This window comes from Acromyrmex echinatior, chromosome 16 (assembly GCF_024713525.1).
Source record: "Acromyrmex echinatior isolate Ae372 chromosome 16, ASM2471352v2, whole genome shotgun sequence".
NCBI lineage: Eukaryota > Metazoa > Arthropoda > Insecta > Hymenoptera > Formicidae > Acromyrmex > Acromyrmex echinatior.
The window spans coordinates 4564408-4579290 of record NC_141867.1 but is presented as its reverse complement, the minus strand read 5'-3'; positions in this window follow the sequence as shown (position 1 = coordinate 4579290).

Here is a 14883-nt window from a genome sequence, read left to right as displayed (position 1 = left end):
TTGGTCTTGTCTTTTTTTGAAATATGTCTATTTTTATTGTTACAGTAACAAATATGGATGGGACCCTAGTGTGTGTACTTTAGCAAAAAAAGGAATGTGTATATTTCTATAACTATTAAATTGATCGTCGATCCTACAATAATGTTAGGCGTCTTGAAACACTGTAAAAAACTTATTACAAAAAATATTATCTCAGCCAGGAACCATCAAATAATTATATAAAACGCTCGAAATGATTGCAGAATTGTCAAAACTTTGCAATATTGCTTATCATGTTTGAGTTAGCTACATAGTTATTTTGATGATTTAACAAAATTACTTTCAGATCTATATCTAGCAGAATTTTTATTAGATACAAAGTCAGCAAAATTGTTCTTTCCATGTTTGTATCAGTCGCGAAGGATAAGAATTGCTTACGAAACGTTCCTCGGAATTTATTTATGAGAAATGTACAAACTGTGTGTGTCAGCGCGCATGAGGATAAGACTGCAGGAAACATTACGCAGGAGTGTGCAGAGACATACGCGAAAGATAGAGTGAGAGGATCTGAGTGTGCGTGTTTGTGCGAGGGATGAATGAGAGCGGAAATAAGGGGCGCGAAGAGAATAAATAGCGTGAAGAAAGGAAGAAAGAGAATGGCAGTCGAACGCGCAACCGGAGTGGCAGGAAAGAGTGAGAACTGGATAACGGTATGACCCACATTTGGCCTACGGGTCACAGTAGATTGGGCTATTGATTCAGTTTGCTCTTAAGAGCACAGACTCCGTTTCATTTTTTCTCTTTCCTTCTCAGATCTCGATCATCGCGGTTGCATCGCTGACACGAATCGCCCACACAGTTCAAATATCGAACCATTCAAGCTACAGTGGGGATGTTTGATGCATCAATGAATCCTTTCAATGCAGATTTTGAAACAGCAAATTATTCATTTCGTGAAATTCTTTATGTTTTTTATACTGTCTATAGCAGTGTACGTCAAAACAAATAAACGTCAAATAGACATATTCACAGATATAATGTCTGAAAATTGAAATTTATTAGTCATTCATCGATTTTTACGTTATTTTGTTTGACTTTTTTGCAGCATGTATTTCATAGTGTTAATTAATAGCATCACGAAAAATTTTATAAAAAATAGCTCGTAAAAAATAGTATTTGAACTCTTTTAGAGGCACAAAATATCTCAGATGATAAAACGGTACAGTGATATGTGATACATTTTTACGAGTTAGAATATTCATTAAATATATTTAGTATATATTTTATCATACTGATTAATATGTTGATATGAAAAGAATTCTGTTGTCAACAAGCAAATAAACATATAACTCCATTCCCATTTTTACGTATGTGTATGCACGCACGCGTTCGTGAAACTCGATTCGCATGAGCATAGCAAGAAGTAAAAAGTCACGTTCATCAATCTCCGGCTTTTCTTTCCAAGTAGACAATACTCCAGGAAGATTAAAGCAGTATCCGGACGATTGCTTCGCAAATTTGTAATATTCTCGCGAGCATTTGATTCTCACGTTATTCATTTTCGGTGACGTTATTTGCGGCGGAAAAATAGGAGTGTCTCTCTCTTTCTCTTTCTCTCGCAATTCTCTCTGCATCGAAAATTTGTCACTTCCGCTTGGCACTTTGGTACACTCGAAAGTCTTTCCGCGACGAGCTACGGCAGTAGTCCATGGTCGCGCGCTTCGTGCCGCGCCGCAATTGAACCACTTAGCTACTTTGCGAACGTTGTACTGCTAACCACCTGACGCGTTCCAAATTAAATAGAGAAAAACCCCGCGGAAAGTTCAACTCGCGGCCCCGAGCCGCTCTGTAAAAATAAAGCTTATTAACGCGCGGGATTCAGTTCTTCTCCGGGGCTGGTTAGAAAAACAGTCGACAGCGCGAAGTTTCTTCGACCCTTCCTTAAAACTACGTCTAGATTACGCGTTTAATAATGTTACTGCAAACTTTAAGCTAACTTCGGTCGTTTATAAAGCGAGAAACGTTGTACGAGACTCGGCATTTTCATTTTGAGATTTTTTTATTTCAATCTTCAGAATACGCTATCAAAAGTATTTGGCTGCGAAACACCCAATATAGTCGCTCGTAAAAGTTATAAGCTTATAAGTAGACTTAACGTTAAAGTTCTCGCAACAGTAGTAATGATTTAAATTCTAAATTTATTTAGTGCATTTTCGCTCGTTTTGCACGAAGCATTCCTGAATAATACATTATGAATGCTAAACACTTCAAACATCGATAACAAAGGCGGTGTTTACCTATATTGGAAACAACAGTGATTTTGTAAAAATAAATGATTATTAAACAAGATCCATCGAACTATAATTTACGAATATATAATAACGCTGTTTTGTACTATAAATTGCCTATTATAAATATAATGAAGACTATCAAAATAATGCACGCCTTCGGATCACGTATATAAATAACGAGCACGGTCAATTTCCGCGTACAAGCGTCAATGTGAAGACCTGGTTGCAGCAACGTTACAGCATCGACTCTTCGGCAGCCTGTCGTTCCGCGTAACGCGCGAGCGTTAACGTTAACTCTCGCCATGCCGGGGAATTCAATTACGAGATAAAACTCGAGGAACGATTTATCGCGCGATGGCCTGGCCGGATTATTTCGTAAAATAAACTCGTAAACGTGCCACGCGACGACAAGCCCGATGACAAGCCCCCCGCGCGGCGTGCTGCGCGTGAAATCGCGCATACATCAGCGGACGTGGGCCACTTTGACGCTACAATTATAATGAATCAGTTTGCAAATGGACGGAGTGTGATAGAAACGCGCGACCGGATAATCGATAGGTTTGCCGTTGGAAGCGGCCGAATGGCCGATACAACTATACATGTCGAAACCGGGGGCCTGTATTTCAATCGGCCGGGAAATACCGGTGTAGCCTATAGGCCGCGTACCAATTGCCAATTCCGCACGCATATACAGGTCAGACACGCATGTGTGTCTACACATTTGTTAATTGTAATCTGAATAAACTGTTGCGATCGTAGGTACTTTGTTATTTCGATTTTGCCAACAAAAAATTACTCGAAGATAGTATCTCGATTGTATGGGTAATGAAGTATTTAATTGACGATATTCATTATTGGTTAATGACGGTGGCCTAATACTTAAAAGACTATCTTTCTCTTGAGAAGATTCTGTAAGCCATTAAATAATATAAAATTAAATTAAATATTGTAAATACTGTAATTGTTTTTATTTCTGGGTATATGACTTTTAAATTCATTTCTGCATTAATCGGATAATTCTTAATAAAAATATTATATACTGAGAAAAAGAATGTAATTATACAATTATATACAATATATATATATATATATATATATATTAGGTGTTGGAATTAATTCGTAGCGTTTTTTAATGAAAGAATGTTATTTATTTCACATGAGCATTAAAAAATACATTAATGAAAGTACTTCCCATCACTTGTAAAACGCTACGAATTAATTCCAACACCTAATATATATATGTGTGTGCATAATAAGATTTAAAGTTTTAAAAATAAAATCCAGTATGCATGTATTCGTATGTTTGTTTAAACCTTTAGTTAATATTATATTTAAAATATATATAATTAAATGTCAATTTTTTATTTCAAGGACTACGTAAAAATTGAAGTTATATCTACGATAAAATAAACATGTGGAGAGGTTTTTAGACAATATTTCAATAAAAATCTTCAAAATGATTGAGTTTTTGAGATTCTTGCGATTGCTACAGTTATGTAGCAATTTGGCATCATTAGCTTCAATTATTACCGCGTGGAGTGCACGAGCCGAAAATATTTTCCCGTATGGCTATCGACAAATTCACCGATTTTTAGCGATGCCTTTCGATTATTTTCCAATTGCAAAAAAATGAAGCATTCGCAAAATAAAAGTTGGTCAAATCTTTTTCAAGATTAAATTGTTCTTAACAATCTGGTTTTAAAACGAAAATACAAGCGTGAAGATTGCTCTTCTGTAAAACTTGATTTGTAAAACTAGATATTCGGGCAATCGCAAGTTCGCAAAACGTTACCGTCCATTCCATAAACTTTAATTGTTATATCTGTTATATCAGTTTCTACATTACAATATGTAGTCATAGTTATTAATAAACGCTTAAAACGAACTAAAAATTTTGGGACTATTCATTCATTTATTTACAATTAATTAGAGAAAATTGATATTTTCTTACATTTTTGATCATCAATTTGTCTAAATTATGAAAACATTAACTTTTAGACTCGCCTTTTTAGAGAGTTTATCTTTTAAATCTTATAGTTTTCCTTTAATAAGATTTGTCATAATTCATTAATTCACTGTACTTTTTGCCTCAAAATGTGACTGTTTCAGTGCCACCATAATAGCTCTTTTCACATGTAAAGACTAATATGACGACAATCATCCTTCCTTCAATAATGGACGATAAATTTACATATTTAAATATGTTGGAACATCTTATTTATCATTTATAAAATGTATCAATTATTAGCTGTGTGTGTGTGTGTATATATATATATATATATATATATATATATATATATATATATATATATATTCTCAAATATATACAGGGTATTATGAATATCCGGCCCCACTCGTTCTGAGCAGGTAGAGTGGACTAAATTGAGCAGAAAAGTCCTCTACTATTTTGTAATGCTCGCAATAATTAACGAGATATTAACGTTTAAAAATAGCCGAATGTGCACGTCCTCCCGACCTATTATTGCCGAAAGTACGGCCCACCGCCGTGCGCTCGGTGGGCCGTACTTTCGGCAATAATAGGTCGGGAGGACGTGCACATTCGGCTATTTTTAAACGTTAATATCTCGTTAATTATTGCGAGCATTACAAAATAGTAGAGGACTTTTCTGCTCAATTTAGTCCACTCTACCTGCTTGGGACGAGTATATTCATGACACTGTATATAATTATTTTAGAAAAAATATATTATATAATTATTTTATCTCTAAATTTTAAATAACTCTCCTTTTATCTAAATTATGTAAGGAGAATTACTTAAAAATTACTTCTGCAACAAATAAATTAAAACTCAAATTAAAACTGAGTAAAAAAAAACTTATAATCATTAATTTAAAAAATAATTGCTATATGAACGCATGCAGTGTGCATGCGTTCATGCAAAATAATCATACAATTCATGAAAAATAATTCATGAAAAATAATCATACAATTATGAAAATATAATTTTTGTAAGCATTGAATTTTGAACCCATTATTTAATTATAGATATAAAATAATTATGTATTATCTAAAATAATTATACATTTTTTTATAAAATATATAATTCTAAAATAATTATATATATTCTCTAAAGATCTTAGCAAAAATAGATTTGTATAAAATTTAAATAATACTATAAAATTTATATTTTATTAATTATCTTATATCTATAATTAAATAATGGGTTCAAAATTCAATGCTTACAAAAATTATATTTTCATAATTGTATGATTATTTTTCAGCAAACTGCATGCGTTCATATAGCAATTATTTTCTTAGTCAAAATAAATTTGTATAAAATTTTAAAGTATTATTTAAATTTTATACACATTTATTTTTGCTAAGATCTTTAGAGAAAATATATAATTATTTTAGAAAAAATATATATTTTATCTCTTTAAATTTTAAATAACTCTTTTATCTAAATTAAAAAGAGAATTACTTAAAAATTACTTCTGCAACAAATAAATTAAAATCCAAATTAAAACTGAGTAAAATATAACTTATAATAATTAATTTAAAAAATAATTGCTATATGAACGCATGCAGTGTGCATGCGTTCATGCAAAATAATCATACAATTCATGAAAAATAATTCATGACAAATAATCATATAATTTTGAAAATATAATTTTTGTAAGCATTGAATTTTGAACCCATTATTTAATTAGATATAAAACAATCATGTATTATCTAAAATAAAAATTTTAAAGTATTATTTAAATTTTATACAAATCTATTTTTGCTAAGATTAGAGAATATATATAATTATTTTAGAATTATATATTTCATAAAAAAATGTATAATTATTTTAGATAATACATAATTATCTTATATCTATCATTAAATAATTCAAAATTCAATGCTTACAAAAATTATACTTTCATAATTGTATGATTATTTTTCAGCAAACTGCATGCGTTTATATAGCAATTATTTTCTTAGTAAAAATAAATTTGTATAAAATTTTTTTATTATTTAAATTTTATACACATTTATTTTTGTTAAGATCTTTAGAGAATATATATAATTATTTTAGAAAAAATATATAATTATTTTATCTAAATTTTAAATAACTCTCCTTTTATCTAAATTGGAGAATTACTTGAAAATTACATCTGTAACAAATAAATTAAAATCCAAATTAAAACTGAGTAAAAAAATAACTAATAATCATTACTTTAAAAAATAATTGCTATATGAACGCATGCAGTTTGCTGAAATACAATCATACAATTTTGAAAATATAATTTTTGCAAGCATTGAATTTTGAACCCATTATTTAATTAGATATAAAACAATCATGAATTATCTAAAATAAAAATTTTAAAGTATTATTTAAATTTTATACAAATTTATTTTTGCTAAAATTTTTTTTAGAGAATATATATAATTATTTTAGAAAAAATATAGTACTTTATCTAAATTTTTAATAACTCTCCTTTTATCTAAAATCTAAATTATGTAAAAAGAGAGTTACTTAAAAATTACTTAAAAATTTTATACAAATTTATTTTCGCTAAGTTCTTCTTTAAAAAATATATATACAATAATTATTTTAGAGAATATATAATTACCTTAGAGAATGTATAATTATTTTATAGAATTACTTTATATAATTATTTTATAGAATATAGAATTATTTAAATCATTTTATTTAACAATGATTTAAAAATAATCATTTTTAAATTATTGTCAAATAAAATGATTTAAAAACTAGCGAAAAAAGGTTAATATTACAAATAAAAAATAATATTTACCGCCAGGTTGCTCCATCAGTGCCCGATGTCTCTCTCAGACCTCCACCTCCTCTCAGAATATGCACAGGACACTCGCGCAAAACACTCGCGAATACACTGTAATCGCGCGCGGACTATAACTTAAGTCCAATAACTTGACGGCACTACCGAAACGCGCGACGCGACGAACCGGCTGCGGTTCGTTCATTTTCAAGTAAATCGACGACGAGGGTAGCTTCCCCGTTGGATTTTTACACGAAGAGAACGATTTTACTCAATATCTAAAAATTTATCTGGATATACATTCAGACATATCTGAAAATTTTTAGATATTTGAGAAAAATCATTCTTTTCGTGTAAATATCCTCTGGGTACTGAGCCCCCTCACCACGTCCAAGGTGAGAGGGAAAATAATCTGAAAAATATAATATATAGCTATTATTACTGTACAATTATTACTGTGCATATATTGCAATCGATTAACTTTTAGAAACGAACATCAAACACACGTCTGCAATTCGTTATCATTGCGAATTAAAATCAGAGCAGATAAAACGGCTGAATCTTTTATTTATACATAGATAGTGTCCGTGAGATATGATTAGAGTCAATAAAATAGGCTAGAGATTAATAAAAAGGAAAAATGTTTCTTTTATTAATGATAAATCGTTCCAAAGTTACGGTTAATTTTTTAACGGATCGTAACGAAAACAAAAAATTAATTAAATTATTAAATTGTATTAATTGTGAAATTGCAACTTTGCATGAGAGTATTCATATCAAGATTGCTTTTCTATGACTTTTCTATGATGTGGGATACCGTTCGTACAGACAAGTAGCCGTGTCGCATGCCGCTCCTCTTCACATTTCTTTTTGAAACATATAATAATCGCAAAAAAAGCTAGGTACAATACGAAATGTTGTATTTTATGAATATTCACATAATGCTATTACTAGTATGAATAATTATTCATAAAGTATAATACAACGTTTCGTATTGTATTAGACATTCTTCGAGAAAAAGATTTCAAAAAGTAATGTGAAAAGAAGCCGCGACACGGCTACGTTGTTTGTACGAGCTTCGGTAAGGGAACAATAACTGCGCGATAACTAGGCGTAAACATGACGCGCCGTTTCGTGCCACCTCGTACCATCCCCAACCGAAGGTCACGCGCCAACCGTCGAAATACTACGTACTAACGTACGCCTATTACAAAATCAGTAAAATAATATTCGTTACGTTTTAATATTCTTCGATGAATATTACATGATGCTTTATTGTACGATTTACGTTTTATTTCGTTACGCATACAACTCATCTATATTTTAGGCCAGTATTCATAGTCAGAGGCTTATATTCAAGATCTTAAATATAATTTAAATATAATTTTAAGAAGTCACGAATCAGAGATCCGTATTAACGTCTTAAGACATTATTTAAGACAGTCTTGAAATAAGAACGGACTATGAATACCGCCCTTAAAAATCTAATTAATATATCTGTAAATGTGTAATATATGATATTTCTATTTATATCCATTATTATATTTAGTCCAAATTGTTTCATAATTCAAAAAATGTTTGCGTTTATCTTTACTTAAAGAATGTATATTATTAATCTTATTATTAATCTTTATTCGAACGTAAATCGTCAAAGAGAGTAATAAAGATTGAGATATAACTCTGAGTACACACCTTAGTTTTGAGAAATATTACTATTTGAGCATCCTTATGTAATTAATTATCAGTTCGCGTTCGTGAATCTCTAATTTTCGTAGATTAATGCGCGAGCGCCACACGCCACACGTCCGTCTTGCTGCGAAGTCGTCGAACAAATGCCAACGTGATGACGTAGCCGACCACCGCACCTTGCCCCCCTACGCCTTCGCTCCGCGTCCCACCGCTTTTCGTCGCCAGTGACCCCCTTCCCCCTCGAGTTTTTCGCCAGATGTTTAGATTACACCCAACTATCGCGTTTGAAAAATATTGAACGGTTAGTACAATTATTCAAGTATTTTATATGATTTTGACAAACGGATATCGCCGTACATTTCGCGTTTTATTTTGTGGTATCTCGGGCACAATTCTATATTACGTGCATAGTTCTTTTAAACGAATTACTAATTATTAGATATTTTTGATATTCCAACATTATGTCTCAATTTTCATAATTCTTTTTAATGATTCATACTTCAATAAAGATTGATAAAATATTCTATATATGTTTTTTATATAAAGATACATGCAAATTTTCTTAATATATTGAAATAATTTGTGCTGAATACAGCTTTGGCTAAAAGTACTAAACATCTTGTTAATCATTATTTAATTTTTCAGTTATTCATACTAGTAATAAATTAATTTAAGACACTACTACTACTGCAAATTATCCGTGTTTCGGAAATTCTTTCTTAAACTTACGTATAACGCCGATCATGGTTCGATAAAATAACATACGAATTATTTACAATAAAAAATATAAAATAAGTTCCAGAAACTTATTTAAAATCGTAGGAATCTGTAAAAAGAACAGATACGAAAAACTTGTTTAAAATAAAAGATATAAAAATAGGTTCCGGAAACTTATATAAAATATTAAATAAGAAATAAGTCAGAAGTGTATATTTATTTAAAATAATGAATTAATACTAAATAACGCTTTTAATTTTTTTATTTAAATTACATACATTAATTTTCGTCGCTTTTGCAAGTAAATGAAAATTATTAAATGGTTCTGATGTACATTTTGACATCTTTAGAAAGTATTTGTAAAGTTGGATATTTATAACAAATTGTATATAAATTGTTATAATTAAATATAATTAACAAAATAAGAAAACTGTATTTTTTTACACAAAAATGTAAAACTCTAAAATAAAAATATTTAAAGGATAAATATGTTTCAATATCTTAAAATTGACATTAAAAACATTTTATAATTGGAATAATGTACATGTTTAAAAACATATATCATTATATATATTATATATGAAACATATTTATCCTTTAAATATTTGGAACAATTAATAAAAGAAACATTTCTTCCTTTTATTAATCTCTGGCCTATTTTATAGATTCTAATCATATTCTAATCAGATTCTAATCATATCTTACAGACATTATCTATGAATAAATAAAAGATTCAGCCCTTTTATCTGCTTTGACTTTTTCGCAATGATAACGGATTGCAGACGTGATATTCGTTTCTAAAAGTTAACCGATTGGAATAACATAATAATATAGTTATTTATTACATTTTACAGATTATCTTCCCTTTCACGGGTACATCTTGACGTGGTGAGGGGGCTCAGTACCCAGAGGATATTTTACACGAAAAGAATGATTTTTCTCAAATATCTAAAAATTTTCGGATATGTCTGAATGTATATATCTAGATAAATTTTTAGATATTGAGTAAAATCATTCTCTTCGTGTAAAAATCCAACGGGGAAGCTAACGTCGCCTAAATGATTATTTTTAAATCATTGTTAAATAAAATGATTTAAATAATTCTATATTATATCTACTATCTTTATATAAAATAATTATATAAAGTAATTTTATAAAATAATTATACATTCTTTAAGGTAATTATATATTCTCTAAAATAATTATTGTATATATATTTTTTAAAGAAGATCTTAGCGAAAATAAATTTGTATAAAATTTTTTAAGTAATTTTTAAGTAACTCTCTTTTTACATAATTTAGATTTTACATAAAAGGAGAGTTATTAAAAATTTAGATAAAGTACTATATTTTTTCTAAAATAATTATATATATTCTCTAAAGAAAATTTTAGCAAAAATAAATTTGTATAAAATTTAAATATTTTAAAATTTTAAACAAATTTATTTTTACTAAGATCTTTAAAGAATATATATAATTATTTTAGAATTATATATTTTATAAAAAAATGTATAATTATTTTAGATAATATATAATCGTTTTATATCTAATTAAATAATGGGTTCAAAATTCAATGCTTACAAAAATTATATTTTCAAAATTGCATGATTGTATTTCAGCAAACTGCATGCGTTCATATAGCAATTATTTTTTAAAGTAATGATTATTAGTTATTTTTTTATTCAGTTTTAATTTGAATTGTAATTTATTTGTTACAGATGTAATTTTTAAGTAATTCTCCTTTTACATAATTTAGATAAGAGGAGAGTTATTTAAAATTTAGATAAAAAAAATAATTATATATTTTTTCTAAAATAATTATATATATTCTCTAAAGATCTTAGCAAAAATAAATGTGTATAAAATTTAAATAATACTTTAAAATTTTATACAAATTTATTTTTACTAAGAAAATAATTGCTATATGAACGCATGCAGTTTGCTGAAAAATAATCATGCAATTATGAAAATATAATTTTTGTAAGCATTGAATTTTGAACCCATTATTTAATTATAGATATAAGATAATTATGTATTATCTAAAGTAATTATACATTTTTTTATAAAATATATAATTCTAAAATAATTATATATATTCTCTGAAGATCTTAGCAAAAATAGATTTGTATAAAATTTAAAGAATACTTTAAAATTTTTATTTTAGATAATACATGATTGTTTTATATCTAATTAAATAATGGGTTCAAAATTCAATGCTTACAAAAATTATATTTTCAAAATTGTATGATTGTTTTTCAGCAAACTGCATGCGTTCATATAGCAATTATTTTTTAAAGTAATGATTATAAGTTATTTTTTTACTCAATTTTAATTTGGATTTTAATTTATTTGTTGCAGAAGTAATTTTTAAGTAATTCTCCTTTTACATAATTTAGATAAAAGGAGAGTTACTTAAAATTTAGATAAAATAATTATATATTTTTTCTAAAATAATTATATATGTGTATACTTATAATATACAATATATATTTATAAAACATATTTATAAAAAAATATTTCAATATATTGGCATATAGACAATTGTAGTCACTATTTACGCAATGCAATTATTATATCTAGCGATTATCTTCCTTGATCATACGAGATTTGCTAGTATTACGTAAAATGATTTATTACTGTGAATGCGCGCGGAAAAATAGTTCACAAAAATTACGATTCGCCAATCGGTTGTCTACTTTTCTCTGCTGTTTCGCGAGACGAATTATACTTCGTGCTTTTTTTATATCAAGCTTGCTAGTCGTGTGCAAATTTACGGTCGAGTCGAGCCCAGCATAGCAAGTGCATCATGCAGAGCCTCTTTTTGTGGAATATTCAAGATGCCGCATATGTTCCTCTGGAAATTTCTGGAAAAAGCTTAAATATCTGATATAAAGAGTGTTATAATCTTTTTAATGAGCTGACAATTTTTAGAATATATATTATAAATTATAGAATTATTTTAGAATTATAAAAGCTACAATATGTTAGACATTAACGTGTCAAAGTTTGTAAATGGCATTTTATTTATTATAAAACAGTTAATAGAAAGTGTTAAAAGAAACATTAACAAAACGTTAAACTAAAAAAATAAGAAAATTTTTTAAAAAGTACTTCATTATAAATTTTTTAGATAATTCCAAAAAATCCTGGTAATTTATTAAAAATTTTGTAGATATTTTGCGGAAATATTCTATTCTAAAAGCGCTTTTGTAATAGCACTTTCAGAGAATTACAATCCGCGTAACTACATACGTTTTGATATGCTGCATAATGCACATGTTCGCATTATAATTATTATAATGCTTCGAGTACGCAAATAAAACCATGATGCACGAAGTCCTCGTTATGTTGACGAGACAACCTTGATTGCAACAATCGTATGTTCCAATCAGCAATATGAATTATTAATTTGTTCGCCCTACAGGCGTAAGCAATGGTTATCAACCGGTTGATAAAACGTGAGAATGTTCAAAATCTATATCCAAATAAGATTACATGGTATACAGTAATTAAAACTGTAATTACATTGATTAATACCCCTTTCAAAATTTTGCTTTATTATTATTACAGGAAAATAAAAATCTTCCAATAACGTGAAATTTTTCAAATTTTTCTAAATTTTTACAATAACATTCGTATTTTCGAATATTACGAAATTCTTGGTAATACTGATGAGGTGAAATTCACTCTAGAATGTTCTCTACAGAGTAAACGCGGCTGAGGATCGGAGGTAAACCGAGTATAAACTCTCCTTTGTCAGACAGCATACGACATTTACGTCGCGGTAGCGGAGGGCTCGATCACGAGCGATTTGTTGAAGGTACGAGCAGCGGGAGCAATAATCATCGCGATGCCAGCAGTAATTAGTAGCTCGCGCGGTATTGCGGAAATTGCTGCAGGCGGCCGACTCTCAGGGGTTGGAAACACCCTCGAAATATCTACATATATAACAGTCGTTATCACGATCGTTCGAAACGACGAAGGCACGTAAGGTGGGCGCGATTTCGATGTCACGCGAGTGTAAGTTTTAAGCGACACACGGATAAAATTATTAGACACTTTCTTTCCACCACTGATATTTAGTCTTATCGATATGAGATTTGTCGCTTATTGAAATGTACATTGCTGATTCGTTGCAATACTTATAATGTGTTGCGAATATTTATCGGAAATGTCGATATCGATTTAATGACGTAATATACGTAATATTTGGAGCGTTAACGTTGTGCGAATTCTCACCTTCTGCCTCTCTCCAAGCACTTCTGCATCGGCATCGTTCGCTATTGTTAGCTCGAGAATATGTTTCTTTTATCTCCCCTAGGTCGTGTGCGCTATTGCTTCGGAAATATCCTCGATGGGATTAAGCGTTTTTCCTCAAAACATTCTTGATAATGACATTTTGTTATTATCAGACAGATTGTGCAAGATACAGTTTAACGATGTGCTCGTCTTTGTCTGTTCCAATGATAAGATCGAATTAAATGACTCTTCCTCTTCTTTTCCCGAATTATATACTACAGAAGAATCACCTTTAAATATTCAATTGTTGCGACTCATACATAAAATACATAAAATATATAAATTTTTCTATTCTGTAACTTGCAAAACATATCTTTCTTCTGCTTTTTGGTTTGTTTTACAGCATTCTCGACTCACCTTCCATTTGTTGTTTTCTCGAAATTTGTTACGTTTAACATTCGCAAAACATCACTTTATGATGTTTATTTGTATGTGATATTTGTTTTGCGAATGTTCAGTACGTGGCTTTTCATAAATAAAACGCGCACTCCTTTCGCTTACTTTAATTATTCTTTTTTAAAAGTAGTAATTACAAGAACTTCTGTTAGTATATTAGTAACACGAAACCGCGCTGTAAGAGAAAGAAAGGAAAGAGAAAAGGGAAAAAAAAAGAAAAAAAGAGAGAGGAGGGCTCTAAATGAGCTTTTTAACTCTTTGTTAAACATACGAAAAGAAGCGCTTTTTTTCGTGGTTTACTTTATAACAACATCGCCGATGATGATTTTCAATTTCTAGTCCGCGCGTCCATAATATTCAATGGATAATTCAATTCTGTGACCTGGATTTTCATTTCGCCAGCGATCAACCCTGCGCCACTCGTTACTCGATAATCCACGTGATCAGTGGCAATTGGAATCTCCTCGCATTTAAGAACATTAGAAGTTATCACTCGTATTCCTCTGTTACGAGCAGTTTATTTTCATTAGTGCGCAATACCTCGCGATTCACCCGTTACATGTGTTTGCTCGCGGATCTTCTGTCACACAGTTTCCTAGTATTAATGATCGATAGTCGCATAATAAGATGCTCTATCTCGTAACAATGCGACCTCCATGTTATTACAGTATATGCATATTATGTCGCGTCCCACTGAAATGCGACAGATAATTTACAGCATAACTTTAAAGTAATTGCACCACGCGTGTATCATCACTGTCACTTTATCTT